The sequence below is a fragment of the Callospermophilus lateralis genome, chromosome 13 (assembly GCF_048772815.1).
Source record: "Callospermophilus lateralis isolate mCalLat2 chromosome 13, mCalLat2.hap1, whole genome shotgun sequence".
Taxonomy (NCBI): Eukaryota; Metazoa; Chordata; class Mammalia; order Rodentia; family Sciuridae; genus Callospermophilus; species Callospermophilus lateralis.
The window spans coordinates 98,989,979-99,012,267 of record NC_135317.1 but is presented as its reverse complement, the minus strand read 5'-3'; the positions used below and the strand labels follow the sequence as shown (position 1 = coordinate 99,012,267).

The 22,289-nt window shown below is 35.7% G+C and overlaps 1 protein-coding gene across 2 annotated transcripts in view; it reads left to right on the top strand.

The window, feature by feature from the left end:
* The window catches only part of Ralgps2 (Ral GEF with PH domain and SH3 binding motif 2), a 163,893-nt gene that overhangs the window by 508 nt on the left and 141,096 nt on the right, over nucleotides 1–22,289 (top strand). The gene's annotated exons all lie outside the window — the stretch shown is intronic.

The window sequence follows — 22,289 nt, the reverse complement described above, 5'->3', positions numbered from 1 at the left end:
GCGGCCGGGTGACCTGTTGCGGGGCGGCCCGGGCCGACCAGGCTCCGCGTAGTGCGGGCGGCGGATGCAGCCCCGGGTCGGCTGGCGGCGCGGCGGGGGCCGGGTGCGGGGAGAAGGAGGGAGACTCTGGACGTATCTGATCAAACACTTGCAAAGCCGCGATATCTTTCGGCAAATATCCGGAATGCCATAGCCGTGTCGGATTAGGGAGCTCATAAACACCGTGCTCGGGAGGTGAGCTGGGGAAACCCGAGCCGCCCGCGAGGAGCCAATATCTGGAACGCGGCGGCGACCTGTGCGAGCGGGGCCCCGCCCGCCCCCCTTGAAGCCCCTTTCCTGTAGCGCTGGGTGGTGGAGACGCAGCCAGTTTCAGTGTCCGTGGGCGTGTTTGGGAGGGAGCTGCGAGCTGATAGGAGGTACCTTGGTGCAAATGTTAATTTGTTTGAGCTGGGAGGGGTGAGGGAGGAGGAGGAAAGGGCGCTGATGTTAGCTGTGGAGGAGGGGCGATCGGAACACCCAATTTCTGTTAAGGAAGCGCTGCGAAGGGTGTTTGCCCAGTGTTTACGACCTGAAGTGGAAACACACAGGCAGCGATTCACGTAGCTTTATCTTCTGAGTCCTGGGTCGTCCCCCCACCCAACTCTGTAGTTGCTATAGAGAGCTTTGTTTTCGTGCCAGTGTTTATTAGTTGACTTTGGTGCTTTGTTAATATTTACCATCAGATCGACTCGTGGTCAAGTCTCTTTGAAGATGACCATTAGGATTTTGGGAAACTTTTCAATCCGTGCTTGCAGGATATTGCAGCGTGACACTAAACATATCCTCAAGCCATAATCGTGTTCCACCCAGATAATATGCTTATACCAGCGGTAGAATCAAATATAATAAGTGTATTAGTATTACTGCTGAATATCTTAGTCATGAGAATTATGAAGGAGCTTATATTCAAACTATTATTTTAATAAAAATAACCTCTAAGCTTTGTAGACGTGAAGTTGATCATGTGGCGTCCCATATTTGGAAAATGCCCTAGCCAGATCTATAGATCAAATGTAAGGTCTTTCCTTCGATGCCATTTTGAATAATTTAAATGTAATTCTTTTAAATTTAATTCAAAATGGTAAGATCTTTTTCCCATTATATTCCACCTTTCATTGAATTAAGGAATATGACTTCACATTCTCCGGGTGGAACTCTGGAAATATTACTAACTTTGCCTAATTATTCCAGATTACAACAGAAATTTAAAGGTAATGCTTATATATCTAGATTGTCATATGCCTTTCTGACATTTATTTGTAATATAAAGAATATTCTAAAATTCTCTGAGACAGAATATGAAAAAACTGGCTTTGTAAATTAGATGCACTTATGAGTAATATTTGTGTGTATTTAAATACCTAGTACATCTTTTTCAGTTTTTTATGTCATTACAGTTGAGACCATAGGGTGTAGTGAATGATATGTAGATGAAATTAATTCTGTTGCAATTTGAAACACTTAGTTTTGGCCTCTAGGGGTCTAACTCATGTGGTATCTACTTGGTCCCAGTTATTCCTCCAGATGTTGGGGATACATCAGGGAAAAAGACAGGTCTGTGCCCTGAAGGATCCTAAATGGTAAGTGGGCAAATCTGTTACGTTAAAAGCTTCAGAAGTAAAAACTACTTGAATATTGTTCATGTTTTTCTTCTTAGAGGGAGTTATTACTTTGGGAACAAAAGCATTAATACAAATGTTTTAAAAACTGCTTATGTTTATACACATTAGGTGTCTGATTTCCAAATATATCAAGGATAAACATTCTACCTCAAGTCAGATGCATGGTTTATGTGTGGCTAAACAATCCTATTCTTTTGGTTTATATAGTTAAATGTTTGTTGAAAATACTCTTGACATTTACTGGTTTACAAGGGTGTCTAATTGTTTTTCAGTGTGTTTTAAAAAACAATTACCTTTTGTTTTTAGTGAACCAGTGCCCTGTTCTTCCGCAGAATCACATAACCCTCACTGGCAAAGAGAAGAAAATTTTTACTTGGAGTGTTTGGTTTTCATCGTGGTGAAAATATGACAGATATTGGTATAGTTCTTTACAACTTTGAAAACTCTTTTCATATATTATTTATACCTAAATATTTTATTACTCCTTATTTGCAGTGTTAACATTGATACTTGGTAGGTATTATTATCTTGTTAATTTAGGTCAGGACACTAAAGTTTGGAGATGTAAGCAAGCCACCAGCAAGCAAGCAGTGAACCCAAACTGGAATTATAGCTTCTACTAGAATGTAATAGTCCCCCTCAGGAGTGTGTAGAGTTTGATGGGGAGAACATGAACACCTGATGCTACAACTCAGCATCTACTGTGTTATTGGTTTGCATTTCCAGAAATTTCTAAGATACTTTTAAACCTTAAATCCAACTGCTAATTAGAATTTAATAAGCTTATTTTTTGTAGGTTTAATTTAAACCTGTTTATTTTAACTGGGCCATAGTGGCACTTATCTGTAATCCCAGTGACTCAGGAGGCTGAGGCAGGAAGATCACAAGTGTGAGGTCAGCCTGGGCAACTTAGTGAGACCCTGTCTCAAAAATTAAAAGAACTGGGGTTGTAGCTCAGTGATAAAGCACCCCTGGGTTCAGTCACAGTGTTGGAAAAACAACAATAACAACAAGAAGCATGTTTTCTATCAAAGAGATATAAAATGAAGACAGGTTGTTTGGGTTTATCTTTAATAGTACAAGTTTTTGAGAATAAGATGTATTGGAATGAACCTGATTTTTTGAATATGAGGTTTTTGTGTATTTGAAGTAAAGTGGTTACTTCTTTAAAGTTATTTGGTTTTCCATGAGAGTATAATTAGATGGCTTGAATGAAGTCTTTGAAAAGAAAAACTGATGTATTGCATTACCCTATAAATGATTTCTCTAATGTGCTTTGCATTCCCATTGGTTTCTCAAGGGAGTGAATGAAGACTGGCTGTGATAAATTTTAGTGTCTTGGAATTAGTCTTTCCCCTTTTTTAATGCTTTATAATGGAATACCCCCCACCCCCCGCACCACCATATTGGGAATTTGAGCCCAGGGGAGTTTTACTGCCGTTTTTTGAGACAGGGTCTCCCTCAGTTGCTGAGATTGGCTTAGTACTCTAGAACCTCCTACTTCCACCTTCTGTGTGGCTGGGAATGCAGGAGTGCACTAAATTTATAATGGAATATTTCTTGGTTAATGCCTTCAGCTTTTGATTTAGGAAAACTTATATAATAGGGATATAACACTGGTATCTAAAATGTATGGCTAATTAGATTTCTCAGAAGAATATGGACTGATATATAGATAGATATACATGTCTCTATTTTGTAATACAGCAGTGTTCTTATGAGTGAGTTTGAGGAAATTTGACAACTTACATATGCCACTGCAGAAAACTTCTGGTACTGACTATTGAGTGACACATTGCTTTGAACTGAGAGAGGCTTGAAATGAAGCCTTTAACTTGAATTTAGTAGATACCTTTTGTTTCTCAGAACAGATTTTTCTTCTGTTTCATAGTTTGCTCTCCTTTTGTTCTTGAGAGACCCTTCCTGAACACCTTACTAAATGGCATCCACATCACACTGTGCCCATACCTTACCTTTTGTTCCTCTATGGTATTGGTTTGTCTGATGTGCTGTTATTTGCCCTCCCTGTCTGAATGTAAGCTTTCTGAGGATGAGGACTTAGTTTTGTTCACTGCTGTTTTCCCAGCACCGACAAAAGTACCTGCCTGACACACTTAGCTAGTGCTCAGATACTTGGGGAATGACTGACTTTATTGGTTATAAGCGATAGGAAAACTTTTTTTATTAATACTTTAATAAATACAGCTGTATAGTTAAAAAGAAAGTCTTATTTACAAGACTTATATTGAAAACCCTGGTCCTCTGCTTCACTTCTAACTTTTCCTCTCAGGTCCTGCTCTCAGAGCAAACATGTTCAGTATATTTAGCTGTTTCTTCTGATATTTATTTTCTTTTCTTAGATTTTTTTTGGTTTATTTTCAATCTTGAATACATGGTTCTACTGTTTTGTTTTTTAATTTTTTGTGTTCTCTATTGGATTCATACTGTGGAAGATGAATCTGTGCTTTAAGATTCTTATGCCATATTGAACTTCTTTCCCTTTATGTTCCTAATATAATTATGCTTTTGTTAAATGAAAGTTCATTGTTTATATTATTAAGACTTTGTAATTACATTTACAGTTCAACTTTGCAGTGTACAGTGATTGTATTTCTTGGAGTTAAAATTCCTTTTTTCCTCTTAGTTTCCTCTTTGTCTCTAATGTTATACCATTATATACTCTTCCAAGTATCTTCAAACACATTAGATAATTGATCATTCAATTTTTTTTTTTTAATTGGGAAAATACTTCTTGAGCTCTATATTCTTGCTCTGATCTGCTGTCTTGGGCTCAATGTAGGCTGTATAATTTAGCTTGTGACTTCATCATGTTTCTGAGAATTCTTTTTTGACCTTTTCTTTTGTTGGAACCCAGGCTTTCTGTATCCATGTTGTCCTCTTTTTTAGTTTACTTCTTTGTTTTGGTGAGTATCTTTTGGTAACTTTAAAGAAAAGAATGTATGGTAAGGTGAACTTTTTGAAGTGTTTGTGTTGCTGCAAATGTTTTTCTCCTATCCTGATGCTTCATTGATAATTTGTTTGGACTAGATAAAAAATTCCAAGGTGAAAATAATTTTTTTCTTAAAATATGAGGAATTGTTCTATAGTTTTCTAGCTTCAAGTGGTTGTTGAAAAGTCTTAACGCCAAAGTCTTCATCCTTTATGTGTGACCTAGCTTCAAGCTCTTTTCACTGTCAGTGGTATATCTATCTGATATGCCTGTTGGAATCCTCATTTCTTTGCGTGAAACTTAGTAGGCCTTCGGCAAACAATTTTCTCTAAAAGGTTAGTGGTAAGTATTTTAGGCATTGTGGGCAATACAATCTTGGTTTCTTAACATTCAGTTGCCATTGTAGAATAAAAGCATCCACAGGCAGCATGGGGTGTGATTTGTTGACTCTTGATCTGTGCACCGATGCAAAGATTGTTATCTTTTGCTTTTCTAGTAGTAAGGAGAGTTACTATACAAGTGGGAGAGAAGACGGAATATATGGATAGAGACATGATGTGGTAGCTTGAGGAAGTTCTCATCCGAGTGTTTGTATTTATCACAGTGTATAACCAGAATCATCAATTCAGAGTAAGGAAGAATGGGAGTGTGTAATAGAGGTTTGAGAAGAGAATAATATATGACAGAGTTTGAGTGTGACACTGTTACATACATGTCTGAAATACAAAGTATTGGAACATCCCACGTATTGCAGGTGGGTTTTAAAATTGGTACAATGGCTAGAAGATTCTTCGGGAGCATCAGCTGATGCTCTGTATATGCGCTATAATACAGTAGTTTCACTTCTGGAATAGGACCAGTAGAAACCAGTATGTACATGCATCAAAATACATGTAAAAAGAAAATTGGTCTATCTTCGTGACCTTGACAACAAGTGACACCTACAGCAAGAATAACAATAAAAAAATAGATAAATTGAACATCATTGAAACTAAAACCTTTTGAGCTTCAGAGGATGCCATCAAGAAAAGCAGAACGACAGCTGGATGCAGTGATGCATGCCTGTGATTCTAATGACTTAGAAGGCTGACGCTGGAGGACTGCTAGTTGGAGCCTAGCTGATGGACAGTGAGATCCCATCTCAGTATAAAAAGTGTTGAGGGTGTAGGTAATATTAGTGGCCCTGGGTTAAATCCCCAGTATTGGGAAGAAAAAAAAAGTGATAAGATAGGTCAAAGAATGGGGGGAAATATTTGTAAGTCTGTAATAAGATCCTTGTTTTCAAGATATATGAAAACTCTTGAAACTGTAATAAAAAGACAATCCAATTTAAAAGTAGGCAGAGGATCTGAATAGACATTTCTCCAGAGAACTCTACAAATAGCCAACATACATGTGCTTGACATTATGAGATAAATACAACATACACGGGCTTGATATTATGAGGATACCTTTTATAGTACTAGGATGACTCAAGTGAAAAAGTAAGGTAATAACAAGATAAGGATGTTGAGAAATTGGAACCCTCATATACTCATGAGAATTTAAAATGGTGCACCTCCTTTGGAATATGGTCTGAGGCTTCTTCAAATGATTAAATGTAGAGTTGCATATGATTATATATACGCAAGACATGAAATGTGAAAACATTCTCCACAAAAACTTACCTTGAATATTTATAATAGCATTATTCCTTGTAGGCAAAAGGTGGAAACAAACCAAGTGTCTGTCAATGGATGGACAAACAAAATGTGGTATGCCCATATAATGAAATATTCAGCCATAAAAAAATAACATATTGATACATGCTGTGACATGGATGAGCCTTAAAGACATGCTAACTGGGCATGGTGGCACATGCCTGTAATCTCAGCTGCTGGGGAAGCTGAGGCAGGAGGACTGAGTTCAAAACCAGCCTCAGCAACTTAGTGAGGCCCTAAACAGCTCAGTGAGTCCCTGTCTCTAAATAAAATATAAAAAGGGCTGGGGATATGGTCAGTAGTTAAGGGCCCTTGGATTCAATCCTCAGTACCAAAAAAAAGAGAAAGAAAGGAAGAAAACCTTATGGTAGATATAAGAAGCTAATCACAGAAGACCATATATTAACTGATGCTTTTTATACAAAATGACAGAGTAGGGAGATCTATAGAGCTAGGAGGGGGGTTAGTAGTAATTTGACTGAAACCAGGGTGTGTCAGGGAAGTTAATAGCTAAAGGGTAGGGGATTTCTTTTTGAGATGGTGAAAATGTTCTAAAATAAACTGATGATAGTTCTACATGTCTGTGAATATATTATAAACCATTGAGATGTATACTTTAAATGGGCAAATTGTATGATATATGTGAATTAGATATCAAAGTTTTAAAAAAGAATATGGGAATAAATAGTAAGTAGTGGGCTGGGGATGTGGCTCAAGCGGTAGCGCGCTCGCCTGGCATGCGTGCGGCCCGGGTTCGATCCTCAGCACCACATACAAACAAAGATGTTGTGTCCGCCGATAACTAAAAAATAAATATTAAAATTCTTTCTCTCTCTTTTAAAAAATAAATAAATAAATAGTAAGTAGTGTGGCAACGTTGCCATCATATCTAGTTGAGAAAAGCAAGATGCTGAGGAATATATGGAATTCCATTTTTTTAAGCAGAAAAACAACAAAACCCCCGTGCATGTGTGCAGGTGATCTTGTAAGGGGAGAAAAATGTTACATACCAAGTGAAATGTTTGGTATCTTGTTGAACTAAAGTGGGGAGAAGGAGAGAAAAAGAGATAGTAACAAAAACAGCATGTACAGTTAGTTGTCTTGGTTTTAGGACCCCCCACCTGCCTCCCCTCCCCATGGATACCGAATTTGAGGATTTTATAACGGATTTCTTATCTGCACAAATGATATTGCCTCTTGTCAATTCACAGGTTCTTCATCCCATATAAAAAATGGTAGAGTATTTGCATTGTAACCTATGTATCCTCCTCTGTACTTTAAATAATCTTTAGATTACTTACAAATACCTAATACAATGTGAACACTATATGACTAGTTATACTGTACTGTTTAGGGAATAATAAGAAAACTTGTACAGGTTCTGTACACAACCATAAACCTAATTGCATAGTATAAAAACAAGATTGGAAAGAACTAGTGCTAGAGAGGCTGCGAATCTGAATTGATAGGAGGCTACGGTATGCCAGGACATTATGTGGATTAAGCCTCGTGCTGTGTGCACATTCAAATTTTACTGTTTGGAACTTTCTAGAATTCTCCCTGTGTGCAATATTTTAGTCCATGGTTGATAGATTTGGAAGTCACAGGTATGAAGGGTCAACTCTCCAACAAAGATCTTCATATGTAAAAAATAAGTGTTACAATGCAAATGTTAGTAGTTGTCTATATGATGGGATAGCAAAAGGGTTTTTTAAAAATAGTTTTTCTGGTTGATTGATTCTTTTTATTAATAAAAACATCTAAAATTTAGGCAATAAAAATAAGTTTGGAAATCCCCAAAACCAGGTATGTGTAAAACTACCCATAACAACTTCATTATCACTACCAACTAGAAACAATGCAAATGTCCATCAACAACAACAACAAAAAAAGATAACTAATTTGTTGTATCATCTTACAGTGGAATACTATATAGTAGTGAAAAACAAAGCTGCAGCTATCTACTGCACACCTGTGAATATCACAGACAAAATGTTAAGACAAAAAGTCCAGTCAAAAAGTCATCAAACAGTATACCTCAGCTAGATGCACATTACGATATGTATGTATATTGCAATAAGCAGTGAAACATAAAATCAAAATGAAACTTTTTAAAAAAACTTCAACAAGAGGGCTTGGGATTGTGGCTCAGCGGTAGAGCGCTTGCCTAGCACTTGTGAGGCCCTGTGTTCGATCCTCAGCACCACATAAAAATAAATAAATAAAATAAAGGTATTGTGTCCAACTACAACTAAAAAAAAAAAATCAAAAAAACAAAAGAACTTCAACATGAGAGAACTATACAGTCCTCTTTTTTCTAACTTATTTCAGAACATAATGTCTTCCAGTTTCATCCATTTTACTGCAGACAAGCAGTTCTAGAGCTTACACATAAAGTCTTTTTTACTTTTAAGGATTCTTATATTGCATTCCAGGACAGGGTCTATCATTTTTAATGGTTGCATTGTGTCCTGTCATGTGCATATCATAATTTAAGCAATCTAACTTCGGTTGTTTCTAACTTTTACATATTATAGTGATAGAGCTAATATCTGTGTTTGTAGGCAGACTTATGTGTTTCTTGTAATCCCTTTAATGAGTTCCTGAAAAGAAAATTGAATGGTTGGAAGTTAAATATATTTACATACTCGCTCATGGTGTATGAGTGTTTCTGTGTACCCTTATCTTGTTTGGTGATTAGCTTTAAAAAATATGTATTGACTTGTTCTGAAATAAATGTTCTGTAAGTGTTTAATTTCAATTTTTAAAAAATTGGAGTTTTTTTTAAAGGAAAAATAGTAGAACAAAACAGACATTATTAATTTATGTATATATGTAACTGCATGACCAATATGATTCTACAACACGTACACTAAGAAAAATGGGAAATTGTATCCCATCTATGTATGATATATAAAAGTGCATAAATGCATTCTACTGTTGTGTATAACTAATTAAAACATAAAAAAGCAAAAAAAAGTGGAAGAGCAGATTAAATAATTATGAGAAAGGAAACAGTAAATATCAAGCGAAAATTACTGTTTTCCTGCTTCCTATTAATTAGACAAAATCAGTGAAACAAAAACCTTTTTTTTAGGAGGGATTAATAGTTTTGATAAAGGTCTTACTGGATAATTGGTATCAAGAATAACGGGTGACATAACCAGAGCTTACAGATAGCAAAAGGATAACAAGGAACCATATGAATAACTATGCATATACATTTTTAATAGAGATGAAATGGGACTCATTCTTTGAAACATACATACTATTAAGCTATTTTCAAGAAGAGTAGGTAGCCGGAAAAAGCCAGTGTCAAATAAATTGAATTTGTGATTAAAATATTCCCAAAAGACAGGAAACACTTTAGCCTCAGGTGACATCACAAGTAAATTCTAAATATTTAAGCAAGAAAACAAATACCAATTCTATCAGACACTTGCAGAAATTGCAGAGAAGACGAAGAATTTTCCTAACATTTTGTTAGGGTAGGGTTATCCTCATACTCAAATTAGACAGAAATGTTATAAGAAAAGTCTACCAGAAACAATCCATATGAACATAGATGCAATATTTCTAAACATGTCTCAACAAATTGAGTGCAGTAATTTATTAAAAGATAATACCTCATGACCAGTGAGATTTCATGAATGTAAGGTTGATTTAACATTTTAAAAGCAGTCATTGGGGGCTGAGGTTGTGGCCCAGCAATAGAGTGTTTGCCTCACACTCTTGAGGCACTCGCACTCTTGAGGCACTAGGTTCGGTCCTCAGCACCACATAAAAATAAAAGTATTTATCAATCTACAACTAAAAAAATAAAAAATAAAATCCCAGTCCTTGTGACTCACTCTGTTAACCAACTTTTTAAAAAAAGTAACCCCCCAAAACCACGATCATCTCAGTAAATGGAACAAACAACATTTGACAATACTTCATGCTAGATAGTAACTCAGAACAAAGTGGGATTAGAAAGAACCTTCTTCAGCCCAATAATGGGTATCTCTAAAAGTCAAAAAACTATAGATAGGATCATATTTAATGGTGAAGGACTGAATTTGTCCTTCCCAAGACCAGAAACAAGACAAAGATATCTACTGTAACCACTTATATTCCACAATTTACTGGGAGTTCTAACCAGTGCAGTCAAGCACAAAACATACTAGATTGTAAGGAAGTAAAAAGTGTCATTTTGCAGTTGACATTTTGCATAGAAAATATAGAAAATCTGATGGAACGACGAATTTTCTAGAACTAGTAAGTTTAGTAAAGTTAACAGTTTACATAGCATGTAAGTATTAGTTGCATTTCTTTAGCAGTAACATTTTTAGTTAAGCTGAAATTTAATGAAAACGAATGCCATTGATAATAGCAACAGATAGGAAATACTACAGTTTGTATAACATTGCAGAAAGAAATCAACAAAGACTGATAAATGTGGCTAAGGTGACTATTATTCCCAAATTGATCTTTTGATTTATATAATTTCAGTCAAAATCCTAGCAGACGTTTTTGTAGAAACAAGCTGTTTCTAAAATTCATATGGATGTGCAAAGGACCTAGAATACCCAAAATAACTTTGAAAAAGAACAGTGTGGGGGGCTGTTATTAGTTGATACCACAGTTTAGTTTATTATGGAGTGAAAGTAATCAAAACAGGGTTGTATTGGTATAAACATGGAAAATGGACTGATGGAATAGAACAAAGTTCAGAAATAAGTCAGTGGACCACTGAATTTTGACAAGGTGCAAAGATAATTAAGAAAAGATAGTCTACTAAATTACGTTAGCACACTTGCGTATACATATGCAAGCAAATGAAAGTCAATTTATGTTTTATACTATATGCAAGCATTAAAAAGACATGTAGGTAGGGGTATATCTCAGTGGTAGAGCACTTGCCTAGCAAGTCCAAAGCTCTGGGTTCAATACCCAGTTCCACAAAAGAACGACGACGACAAAAGAGAATTATATGCCTAAATGCTAAACCTAAAATTATAAACTTATAGACAAAAACAGGAACCAGGAATATCTTCATTTCCTTTGGGTAGGAAAAGCCTTTTTAGGTATGACATCAAAAGTATGATCCATAAAACAACACATTGCTAAAATAATGTTTATCAAGTTAAACAGTATTCTTTTCAAAATAAAAAAATGAATGAAAAAGTAGGCCACAGAATGGAAGAAAATTTTTGCAAATCAAGTATCTAATGTAAGTACTTATATCTAGGTTATATAAAGAACTCTCAGTTCCAACAACCTAAATTAAAAGAAAAAATGTGCCAGAGGGTTGATAGATGTTTCACCAAAGAGGATATACAAAGTACATTGAGAAGATGCTACAAAGTACAATGAAAAAGATGCTTTGTCTTCATATTAGTTATACTGTCATTAATTATACACTGAAGAAATGTAAATTTAAATCATGTTGCTCTACCACTAGGAACCAGCCATACCAAGTTGGATGTATGTGAAAGAACTACCATTCTATACTTACCGTTGGGATTGTAAAATGGTACAATGGTTTGGTTGTTTCCTCAAACATTCCAGCTGTTTCACTTTGAGGTATTTCTAGAAGGGACAAGACTTGCTTACTAATGTTCACATCAGCCTTATTTATAAAAGCTCTAAATGCCACCAATGGATAAATGGATAAACAAATTTTGATTGATCCATACAACTTAGCAGTATGAAGATATGAACAGTGGGGATGAATCTCAAAAGAAATGTGGTGGGTATAAGAAACCAGGCACTTTGGGAGTAGCTGAGTATGTTCACTATCTTCATTGTAGATATTTTTCTCATCTGTGTATATTATATACTTTGAACACGTGTAGCTTATTACCACATGCCATCTGTATTAAATAAAAAGCTGTTACTTTAAATACATAAAGTAGAAAAAGTTGAATGAATTTTGTAGGGGTTTGTTGTTGTTGTTGTTGTTGTTGGTACTAGGGATTGAACCCATGGGTGTTTTACTACTGACCTAAACCCCCAGCCATTTTTGTCTTTGAAAATTTCTTATTTTCAAATAGTCTTGCTAAGTTGCTGAGACTGTCTTCAAACTTGCAATCCTCCTGCCTCAGCCTCCTGAGTCACTGGGATTATAGGTGTGTACCACCCCCTGGCTGAGATTGGTTCTTAGAAATCATCAAGAAAAATAATTCATTTGTTGCATTGGCTCTCAACTTGGGTGAGTTGTCCTCCTGGAGACATTTGATTTTTACATCTGTCACTAGCATCTGGTGGGTAAAGTTCAGAGGTACTGCCTTTCAGTCTACAAAGCACAACAGAGTTCCTCAATAAAGAATGAAATAGTACCAAATGTCAGTAATATCAGTGCTGAGAATATCTGAAGTTGCTTATTGTTTACTTCCTATTACTATACATTCCTTTGTTGAACATGTTATTGGCAAAACAGATTGCTAAACAAAAACCTTTGGAGAAAATTATGTCTTAGGTCTTTAGGAATGTGTGGATGACGCGTTTACAAGACTGTGATTCATGAAATAATTGTTTTCATATAGCCACCTGGAGTTCTGTTTGGATGTGTTGAAGTAGTTGTTTTCCTATCATTTAAAAAAATGTTGACACATCAACCACCACAAAATACATAATTCCCAGCCTAGTCTAATGGAGGCTATCACTAGAGCTTAATTCTAACTGGTGAGCTAAGATTTAGTTTTTGAAATAATTGGTGGCTTTTGAAGTCTGAAATTTATATTTAAGATTGATTAATTTAAAAGGCTACTTATTCAACTTTTTTGCCAGTGTTCCATAAATAGACCAAGACACTGGTTCTCATCAACATCAGAAGTTTCACCTGATGTCACTGGGATCTTAGTAATTTCTTCTTTTTTCCAATTTATTTTTACTTTTTACATTTAAATTTATTTTAACTGATAGATTAAAAACAATTGTAATCCCAGTGTCTTGGGAGGCTGAGGCAAGAGGATTGTGAGTCCAAAGCCAGCCCCAACAAAAATGCAAGGCACTAAGCAACTCAGTGAGACCCTTGTCTCTAAATAAAATACAAAATAGGTCTGGGGATGTGGCTCAGTGGTCGAGTGCCCCGTAGTTCAATCCCCAGTCTCCCCCCTCAAAAAAAAAAAAAATCATAAGAGAATCTTAAGGAGAGAGAAGGTAGATTTTGAGTGGAAGAATGGGGGCTAGAAATAGGGGAGGACAATGGTTTGGATGGGTTGAAAACATTGCCCCTAAAATGTTGTGAGGTAGGGGTATTTTTCCTAATGTAGTAATATTTGGAATTTTGTAAATTCAATTTGATAAGGACCTAGGAGTAGCTTGCTGCTACTGCAGACTTATCTGCAGCTACTTCAGAAAGCTGAGGACTACATGGCAAGATTTGGTTCCTGTACAGGGGTGGAGTGCCGCCTTCCTTTGCATATACTTCCATCTGTTGTACCAAAGCGGTAGTTTCTGAAGTAGAGTCTATTGTTGTTTCAGAGCAGTGGTTGGAAAACTTTTTGTAAAGGCTCAATAAATACTCTAGGCTTTGTAGGCCATACAGTTTCTGCTGTAGCTATTCAGTTTTGTATTCATAGATGATAGGATGAATGTGACTGTGTTCCACTAAAACTGCATTTATTAAAATGGATTTAGTTTTTGAACTTCGGTTCTAAGCCATCAGCATTTCCTTATTGGGACATTTGTTATTTTCTGGTTAGTTTCTCCAGTGGTCATTGGTTGCAATAGAAGAAAATGGCTTTTGACTTGCAGCTACTCTGCTGCATTAATTGCTTTTACCAATAATTGTATGGAATGAGTGAACGACAGAAATTTTAAATGAGAAGTGGAATAATAAAGCAGACTTTTTTTTTTTTTTTTGCAGCTCATATAGATGGTCAACAAACTGGCAGTTTTACCTTTGACAACGGGAGATTAGGTTTTTTTTACTGAGCTTACAATCAGTTGACTGAAGTAGAGCAATAACTTTCTTATTGCTTTTTCTGCTTTTAAAGTTCTCTCTCTTATCCATCAACCTTCATAAATGTTGCTTAAGTACCCTTTTTAAAATAGAAATCTTATGACACACTTCCCTCCTTTTCTATAATTATACAGGAATTCCCAGTCTCTCGGAATGGTGGTTTTTAACTGCTTTTTATTCCTAAGTCCCTTTAGAGACTGATTTGATAGTTATGGATCCAGGAAAATGAGGGTTTTTTTTTTTGTTTTTTGTTTTTTTCCCAGTATGTGCTCATGTATACACTTTTTGAATTTTGGAGAGTTGGACAGTTCATGACCCTGGAGTTTCATTTATGGTTTTTTAGTTAGGAAATCTTGCTTGAGAATAATGTGCATGTTTTGTCCTATGCTGTTGTCCTTGCTTCATGATCTGGCTAGAGTCTGCCTTTGCAGTTTATCTTTCATGTACACATACATACCCTTGTGCTTTTTCTGCAAGAATTAACCGACATTCCTCTGTCATTCTAATTTCTCATTCTGAGGCATTTCAGATAATAATTTTCCTCTTGCTTGAGTTGCTATTAGCCATAAATTTCCTCTCTCAATTTCTACTTGAGACTCATTTCAGATGTAAGATTTTCTGTGAAAATCTTGACATTTTCTCTTTGGCAGGAGTAAATAAATATGAAGGAATTTTAGCAAATGAAATTTCCATTTGGGGGGACAGTGAAGAGGTTAGAAATAATCAAAAGACTATTTCTTTGTCTTTCTTGAGAGAGAACTCCCTCCTTGTAACCTGAGCCTCGATTTCCTAAGTCGAATATAATAATGTTAGAGGGCTACTAGAACAAATGAAGGCCAATGTTCCAGTCCCCATAACACCTCTATATTTATGTAGAAAACTGCCTTTTCCTGGTCATTGAGTAGCCAGGAACTTATGCAAGAGTAAACGCATTACCAGAGAGCTGGTACTCAGTTTTCAGTAAAAATGTTTTAATATAAAATGACATAAATTTACTTGAATGTTTTTTTGGAAATCTTTTTGAAAGTAAGGTATGTGTGTAAACCATAAGTCACCATGTACCTACCCTTTGTAAATTCATCCTTTGTTGTCTTTGGGGATTTGGTTACAAAACCTGCAGATGCTCATACAGTGATGCTTTCTGTATACTTTAGATCATTTCTAGACTAATACCTAATCTAACATAAATGCTATGTAAATAGTCATACTGTCTTGCTTAGGGAGTAGTGATAAGGAAAAGTCTGTACATGTTCAATACAGATGCATGTTTTATGTTGCCATATATATTATAGTACATTATAGTTATACATATGGGTTCATTTTGAGATATTCATAAATGCATAAAACAGTTTTCAATTTCAATCCCCAGTACTTCTGTGGCCTTCCCTTGGTCACCTTCTCTATTCTATTCATCTTCTATTTATTTATTTTTCCATTGATGCATTATAATTATATATAAATGCGGATGCATTGTGATATATTCATACATGTATACAGCATAATTTGGTCAGCTGCATTCTTCAGTTCTTCCCCTTGACCTCTCCCCTTCATTTCCCCTGGTCTCTACTTCTCTCCCTTTTATTTTCATGAGATATGCTACCCCCTTTTTTGTCTCTAGTTTCTGCATATGAGAGAAAACATTGGACCTTGATTCTCTGAATGTGGTTTATTTCACTTAACATGATGTCCATCAGTTTTATCCATTTACCAGCAAATAACATAATTTCATTCTTTATGGTTGAGTAGAACTCCTTTGTGTATATATACCATATTTTCTTTATCCATCCAACCTAGTCTGGTTTCATAACTTGGGCTATTGTGAGTTGTACTCTTATAAACATTGGTATACATTTGTTGCTATAGTATGCTGATTGTAGTTCTTTTTGGTAAATACCAAGGAATGGAATAACAACGATAATGGTGGTTCCATTCCTAGTCTTCTTTATGTGGTGCTGAGGATTGAACCCAGTGCCTCACATGTGCTAGGCAAGCACTGTCCCACTGAGCTACAACCCCAGTCCCCTCAGTATAGTTTTGATTTGCATCTCCCTAGTTGCTAAGGATGTTGAACATTTTTTTTATATATTTGTTGTCCATTTGTATTTCTCCTTTAAAGAAATGTCTCTTTAGATCTTTCACCCCTTTATTCAATGGGTTACTAGTTTTTTTCCATGTTAAGTTTTTTAAGTTCTTTATATTATCTGGTTATTAATTGCCTGTTGGAATGATAGCTGGCAAAGATTTTCTTCCATCTGTGGTCTCTCTCTTCGTGCTTTTGTTTCCTTTGCTGTGAAGAAACTTTTTAATTTAATGACATCCCACTCATTGATTCTTGATTTTATTTCTTGAACTTTAGGAGTCTTGTTTGGAAGTTATACCTGTACCACTGTATTGGAGTGTTGCCCCTGTTTTTTCTTCTAGAAGTTTCATTGTTTCTGATCTAATTCCTAAGTTAGGACCTAATTTTATTCTTCTACATATGGATATCTTTGTCACTATAGCTCTGTAGTATAATTCGTGATGAGGTATTCAATCTCGCTGTTATTACGCGGGATTGCTTCGGCCATTCTGGGTCATTTATTCTTCCATATAAATTTTAGGGCTGTTTTCTCTAGTTTTAAGAAGAATGTCATTGGTATTTTGATGGGGATTGCATTGTCCAAAGATTACTTTTTGGCAATATAACCATTTTGACACTAATTCTGTTTATCCACGATTGTGGTAGGTCTTTCCATTTTCTAAGCAGTCTTTAATTTCTTTTTTATTTTTTTTTTTGCAATACAATTCTTAATGCACCTTTAATTTCTTTCATTAGTGTTTTATAATTTTCATTGTAGAGGTCTTTCGTCTCCTTAGATTTATTTCTAAATTTTTTGAGGTTATTATGAATGGAATAGTTTTCTTTCTTGTCAGATTCAATACTGGAATATTAAGAAAGCTATTTTAGCCAGGCACAGTGGTGCATGCCTGTAATCCCAGCGGCTGGGGAGGCTGAGATAGGAGAAACTCAAATTCAAAGCCAGCCTCTGCATTGGCAAGGTGCTAAGCAACTCAATGAGACTCTGTCTCTAAATAAAATACAAAATAGGGCTGAGTTTTGGCTCAGTGATCAAGTGCCCCTGAGTTCAGTCCCTGGTACCAAAAAAAAAAAAGCTATTTTAAAAATTCTTTATTAACGCATTATAGTTATACATAGTTGTGCAAGGAATTAGTTTCAATTTCCCCCCTTTCTCTTCTCCTCCCTCTCCCTATTGTTCTTCCTCTACTACCCTGATTTTCCTTTCAAAAGCTATTGATTTTTATATTTGATCTTGTGTCCTGCATACTTTGCTGAATTTATCAGATCTGGAAGTTTTCAGTGCAGTTTGGTTTTTTTTTTTTTTTTTTTTTTTTTTTTAATTTGTTTTGATTACTTTAGGTATACAACCATGTCATCAGCAAATAGGGATAGTTTAAATTCTTCTTTTCATATTTATATTCCTTTAATTTTTTTTCTCTTGCTTGATTGCTCTGCCTGGAGTTTCAAGAACTGTATTAAATAGGAGTAATGAGAGTGGACATCCTGTCTTGTTTGGGAATTTAGAGGAAATGCTTTCAGTTTTTCTCTGTTCAGTATGATGTTGGCTTTGGGTTTGTCATACATAACCTTTATAATGTTTTAGTAAGTTCCTTTTTTTTAATTATTTAAAACAATGTTTTTTAGTTGTAGATGGACACACCACCTTTATTTTTTTAATTTATTTTTTATGTGTACTGAGGATCAAACCCAGTGCCTCACATGTGCTAGACGAATGGTGAGCTACAGTCTCAGCCCTGTGTTAACTTCTTTCTATCCATAATTTCTCCAGGGTTTTAAACATGAATAGGTGCTGAATTTTGTGAAAAGCTTTTTCTGCATCTATTGAGATGATCATGTGACTTTTGTTGTTGATTCTGTTTGTATGATGAGCTATGTTTATTGATTTATGTATATAGAACCAATCTTGCATCCCTGGAATGAATCCAACTTGATCATGGTATACAGTCTTAATGTGTTGTTGAGTGTTGGTTGCTGGTATTTTGTTAAGGGTTTTTGCATCTATGTTCATCAAGCGTATTGCTTTATAGTTTTCTTTCTTTGCTGTGTCTTTGTCTGGGCTAGTATCAGGATGATAATGACTTCATAGAATTAGTTTATGAGTGTTCCCTCCCTTTCTAGTTCATGGAATAATTTGAGGAGAATTGGTGTTGGCTCTTCTTTAAAGTTCTGGTTAACTCAGCTGAAAATCCATCTGGTCCTAGGTTTTTTTTTTTTTTTTTTTTGTTAGAAGACTTTATTACTGCTTCAGTATTGTTGTTTGCTATTGGTATATTTAGGTTTCCTATATCCTGTTGGTTCAGTTTGGGTCGATCATATGTAGTTTGAGTTGGTCATATAAATAAATAAATATATATACAATTTTCAATATCTTCTATTTTTTCCAATTTATTAGAATATTAATTTTCAAAATAGTCCCTAATACTCTGGATTTCAGAAATGTCTATGGTGTCTCCTGTTTCATCTCCAGTTTGTTGATTTGGGTCTTCTCTCATTCATATGGTTAGTTAGCTAAGCTCTTATCAATCTTGGTTATTTTTGAAGAGCCACCTTGGTTGAATTGATCCTTTCATTTTTTATTCTCTATTTCATTAATTTCAGCTTTGATCTTAATTGTTTTCTAATTTTAATGTGGGTGCTTAATGCTATAAATTTCCACTTAGTACTGTCTTCATAGTATCATTGTTTTTGTTTGATTCTAGGAATTTTTTAAAATTCTCTTCTCATTTCTTCTATCGTCTATTCCTTGTATGTTTATGTGCTTTCTTTATGTTTTCTTGTTGTTGATTTTTCTTTCTTTATTCTTTAACTTTTAAATTTTTTTTTTTTTTTTTTTTTTTTTTTGTACCAGGGATTGAACCCAGTGGCACTTAACCACTGAGCCACATCTCCAGTGTGTTTTACTTTTTCTTTTGAGACAGAGTCTCGCTAAGTTGCTTAAGAATTTGCTAAATTGCTGAGGCTGGCTTTGAACTTGTCATCCTCCTTCCTCAGCCTCCTAAGATTGGGATTACAGGTGTGCACAACTCTGCCTGCCTTGCTGTTGGTTTCTAATCCTAACTGATTATCATCTGATAAAATGCATGGGATAATGTGGTTGTAAGATTTGTTTTGTATCCTACAATATGGCCTATTTTGGAAAAGGTTCCTTGAGCTGCTAAGAAGAAAGGGTTTTCAGTGGTTGTCTAATAGGTCCATTTGATTCATAGTATCATTTTGGTCAGAAGTGACCTGTTTTATTATTTGGTTGACCCTTCTCTTGAGAAGGATATGTTGAAATCACCAGGTATTATTGGGGTCTGTGTAGGACTTAAAGTCAGGAAATATTTGTTTTATGTAATTAGGTACATGGACATTTGAGGCATAAATATTTACTATCATTTTATCTTCTTGTTGGATTATTTAACAGTATGTAGTGGCACTGCAACCAGCATGGCTCTGGTGAGGGGCGATAGGGGATTAGAAAATAAAAACACACACACAGATTGTGTAGCTGGGATCAGGTAGAATGCTGCTCTCTGATGGAGAAGCAGATATAAAGAGTTATACCAGCAATCTTTATTTATATATGTCTCATTATCAGGTTAAAGACTATGCAAGCATTAACAATTAACAAAATACTACACAAAAAAGAACTCAAACCCCAAAGCTCTCAAATGGATGAAGCGCTCCAGAACAGTAATTCTGGAGAAAAGTTACAGAGCTTGAAACATCTGCAATTGTAAGCCACAGTTGCTGTGTGCAGTGTAAGGAGCTTTGTGTAACACTCAAGAAGGTCCATTGTTTAAAGTTACTGTTAAGTAGGCAGGTTTAGGAGTAGCAGAGCTGGGGAAACATTGTGGTTGTCTAGCATGAGAATTCCTGAATCCTTGGAAGCTGTGTGCCTGAGATCAAATTTGACGCTGAAAAGACTCTTCTGCAGAGCCTCTTCATGCAGGGCATTACCATAGCAGCTAGGCATTCTATGTCCTTACACAGAAACATTCCCATTCACCAGCCACTCCACAGCCATGAGGTCATCGGAGACACCCAATCTTAGTCACTGTTCTCCCATTCTCTGTCAACATACTCTACATAGTGGCCTTCCTCCTTATGGCTTCAGATTTAATTTTTGCTTAAAATCTGCATTGTCAGATATAAATACAGCTACTGCTGTTTGTTTGGACTCTGTTTGCATGGAATGTCTTTTTCCCTTTCACTTAGAGTCTGTGGCTATCTGCCTAAAAGAGTCTCTTGCAAATAGCACATGGTTAATTATTATTATTATTTTTTTAATCCATCCTGCCAGTCTGGGTCTTTTAATTGAAAGTTGAGACCATTTACATTCAGAGTTATTATGGGGAGATGTGTATTATTTCCAGTCCTTTTGGTTTGCTCATACATTTAATTTATTTTTAATTTTCATTTGCCTAATTGCTGTTCTAGAGAGCTTCATCCATTTGAGAGCTCTGAGGTTTGAGTTCTTTTTTGTCTAGTATTTTGTTAATTGTTTTCTGCAGGGCAGGCTTAGTGGTCATGAATTCTTTTAGTTTATTCTTGTCTTGGAGCATTTTTATTTCTATTTGATTTTATTTGATTTTGAATGATGACTTTGCTGGATGTAGCAACCTTAACTAGCCAATTATTTTCTTTCATAGCTTGGAATATCTTACTCCAAGCCTTCCTATCTATATTCATCATTGAGAAGTCTGAAGTGAGCGTTATTGGTTTACCTCTAAATATAATCTGATGCAGCTTTTGATATTCTGTACTTATTCTCAATGTTAGGCATTTGAGAATGCTGTGTCTTAGGTTGTTTTTTGATTTTGTCTGTTTGAGGTCCTATATGGTTTCTATATGTGAATGTCCATCTTGTTCCTAAGATTTGGAGAAATTTTTGCTATTATTTCACTGAAAAGTTCCTTAATGCCATTAGCCTGTATTTCTATGTCCTCCTCTCTCCCAGTGATTCTTCATTTAAATTAAAAAAAAAAAAAAAAGGTGAACACAATACCCTTATTTATTTATTTATTTATTTTTATGTGGTGCTGAGAATCTAGGCAAGTACTCCACCACTGAGCTACAACCCCAGGTCCTTCCAGTGATTCTTAAGTTTGGTTTCCTAATGCTGTTCTGGAATTCTTGTGTATTCTGATTGTGGGCTTTTTGTTTTGTTTTTGTTTTTTCCCTTTACTGTCAACAGAGTCTTCTGTCTCTGAGGCCTGAGATTGTTTTCTTTCGTGGTGGTGGTTGTGCTGGGGATTGAACGTGGGCACTCAACCACTGAGCCACATCCCCAGCTCTTTTTTGCTTTGCTTTTTTTTTTTTTTTTTAAATTTAGAGACAGGGTCTCACTGAGTTGCTTAGCACCTTGCTTTTGCTGAGGCCTCTTTGAACTCGAAATCCTCCTGCTTTAGTCTCCCAAGCCCCTGGGATCACAGGTGTGCACCATTGCACCAAGCTTGAGGTCTTTTTCTGTGTAATCTAATTTATTGTCAACAATTACTTTCGTTTTGTTTGTTTGTTTGTTTGTACCGGGGATCTGACCCAGGGGTTCTTTATCACTGAGCTACATCCACACATTCACAGTCTTCTTTTCTTTTCTTTTCTTTTTTAAATATTTATTTATTTATTTATTAGTTTTCGGCAGACACAACCTCTTTGTTTGTATGTGGTGCTGAGGATCGAACCCGGGCCGCATGCATACCAGGCGAACGCGCTACCGCTTGAGCCACATCCCCAGCCCTTCTTTTATTTTCTATTTTGAGACAATGTCTTGCTAAATTGCTTAGGGCCTCAATAAGTTGCTGAGGTTGGCCTTGAATTTGCAATCCTCCTGTCACAGATCCCTGAGTTACTAGGATTACAGGCATGTGCCACCAAGTCCAGATTGTTGATACTTTCAAGTGAAGTTTTTGATTTGTTGTGTCTTTAATTTCCAGGAGTTCTGATTGGTTTCTTTTTGGATTCTCTC